The sequence below is a fragment of the Chrysochloris asiatica genome, unplaced genomic scaffold, assembly GCF_000296735.1.
Source record: "Chrysochloris asiatica unplaced genomic scaffold, ChrAsi1.0 scaffold00018, whole genome shotgun sequence".
Taxonomy (NCBI): Eukaryota; Metazoa; Chordata; class Mammalia; order Afrosoricida; family Chrysochloridae; genus Chrysochloris; species Chrysochloris asiatica.
This window is the reverse complement of record NW_006408536.1, coordinates 21328948-21331691: the sequence shown is the minus strand read 5'-3', so window position 1 is coordinate 21331691 and position 2744 is coordinate 21328948. Positions and strand designations below refer to the sequence as shown.

The following is a 2744-nucleotide window of genomic DNA, read 5'->3' as shown; positions in this document are numbered from 1 at the left end:
TGATCTTTAAATTCAGGTGGGATGTGTTCAAGGTCATATTTTGCCTCTTGTGGACTTGTTTTAATTTTTTTCAGTCTCAACTTGACCTTGCATATGAACAACAGATGGTCTGTTCTACAGTCTACCCCGGCCTTGTTTTGGCTGATGATATGGAGCTTTCCAACCACCTCTTTCCACACATGTGGCCAATTTGATTTCTGTGTATTCCATCTGGTGAGGTCTATGAGCCCTTTATGTTGTTTATAAGAGGTATTTACAATGAAAAAGTCATTAGTCTTTCAAAATTCTATAATGTGGTTCCCCAGCATCTTTTCTATCACCAAGGCCATATTTTGCAACTACTGATCCTTCCTCTTTGTTTCCAACTTTTGCATTCCAATCATCAGTAATTATCAACACATCTTGACTGCATGTTTGATATACTTCAGACTGAAGAAGTTGGTAGAATTCAATTTCATCATCACTGGCTTTAATGGTTGGTGCATAAATTTGAATAATAGTGGTATTTACTGGTCTTCTTTTAGGCTTATGGATATAATCCTATAACAGGCAGTGTTATACTTCAAGATAGATCTTGAAATGTTCTTTTTGATGATGAATGTGATGCCATTCATCTTCAATATGTCATTCATGGTATAGTAAACCATGTGATTGTCAGATTCAAAATGGTCAATACCAGTCCATTACAGTTCACTAATGCCAAGGATATCAATGTTTATGTGTTCCATTTTTCAGTTTTGACAACTTCCAAATTTCCTAGATTCATACTTCATACATTCCATGTTCTGATTATTAATGGATGTTTATAGCTGTTTCTCCTTATTTGGAGTTGTGACCCATAAGCAAATTAAGGTCTCAAAAGCTTTACTCCATTCGTGTCTTCACGGTCAGTTCTATTTTGAGGAATATTTTGAGTGTCTTCCAACCTGAGTGGCTTATCTTCTGGCACTATAGTAAATGTCTGACAATATTCTGGTACTTTTCTTGTTTCAGTATTCTTGTGCTATCTTGTTCACTGCTATTCACAAGGTTTTCAGTGACTAAATATTCAGAAGTAGTTCATTTCTCCTTCTTCCTAGTCTATCTTATTCTGGTAGCTCATCTGAAACCCACCCACCATGGGTGACCCTGAAACACGCAGGCCACAACAGTATGACAAACTGACATATGGATTCTAGGCATCAGTGAACTAAAATATATTGGTACTGTCCACTTTCACTCAGATAATCATATCATATGGTTTGCTATGCCAGAAACTACAAATTGAAGGGTCATGGTGTCACTTTCATGGTGAAAAAAAGGGGGGGCATTTCAAGATCTCTATTGAAGTACAATGCTGTCTGTGATAGGATAATATCCATAAACCTACAAGGAAGACCAGCTAATAATAGTATTATTCAAATGTACCAGACAAGCACTAAAGCCAGTGATGATTAAATTGAAGAATTTTATCAACTTCTTCAACTGAAATTGATCAAACATGGAATCAAGATGCACTGATAATTGCTAGTTATTGGAATGCAAAAGTTAGAAACAAAGTAGAAGGATCAGTAGTTGGAAAACACTACCTTGGTGATAGAAATGATGCTGGAGTTCACATGATAGAAATTTGCAAGACCAATGACTTCTTCACTGCTAATACCTTTTTAAACAACATAAATAGTGACTACAGGGAGTGGCAGTCCTGGAGTAGGGGCTGTGGCAGTGCACAGGGACCCAGCTGTGGTGGCTGTGGTAACTATGGGACTGATGGGAAGCTGCTAATGTTCCTGTGGAAGGAAGTGAAGTAGAATTTCATAAAAACATAATGAATGGAGAGGAGGAAACTTATGGTGGCTGTGAAGGCTCAGAGGCCATGTATGTCAAATTGATATCTTCTGATGGTCATGAATTTATTGTAAAAAGAGAACATACACTAACATCAATAACAATAAAAGCCATGTTGAGTGGCCCAGGTCATCTTACAGAGAATGAAACCAGTGAGGTCAATTTTAGAGACAGCCTGCCACCTGTGTTATGAAAAGTATACATGTATTTTATCTACAAGGTTCACTACATTAACAGCGCCACTGAGATTCCCAAATTCCCAATTGCACCTGAAATTGCACTGGAACTGCTGATGGCTGCGAACTTTTAGATTGTTAAATAAAATAAATTCTAATAAACTATTAACTTTTCTCAATATTTAATACCTGTAGTTTAGTTAGTAATTTTTTTTCATTTAGCTTGCTGCCTGCATGCATTTGAATGACTATGACAGAACATCTCTGATTAGGCAAGGGAAGGCAAGCATTGGAGTTGGGTTTTGTAGTGTCACTGTCTTCACTGAACAAAGATGTCATTTTAGGTATAGAAATTAAAATCTTCAACCTAGGTCTTCCAAAACTGGCTTAATGTGCACCAACTTTCCTAAAAGCTGCAAAAAACAAAACAAAACAAAACAAAAAAAAAACCACACAAACAACCTAGGTCTATAAAGCTAATTCCATGCTCTTAAAAAACCTATAGAAAGATGTTATATATAACTTTTAATTGCATATGTTTCAGTAACTTTGTGAGTCATATTGGTACATATTTTAGTGCAAAAGTTTATTCTGCTACTTCATGGCAGATAATGTCAATTATAAGCTTAATGATGATTTCAAAGGCCAAGGTGATAGAAATTAAGTTTAACACTGAAACAAAACAAAGGTGACTATCTACATGGACTTCACCAGACAGAACAAGCAAATCAAATTGTCACA

At 36.1% G+C, this 2744-nt stretch overlaps 1 pseudogene; it reads left to right on the top strand.

Moving 5' to 3' along the window:
* The first annotated feature begins 1807 nt into the window (after positions 1–1807).
* LOC102839899 lies at positions 1808–2137 on the top strand (annotated as a pseudogene).
* The last annotated feature ends 607 nt before the right edge of the window (positions 2138–2744 follow it).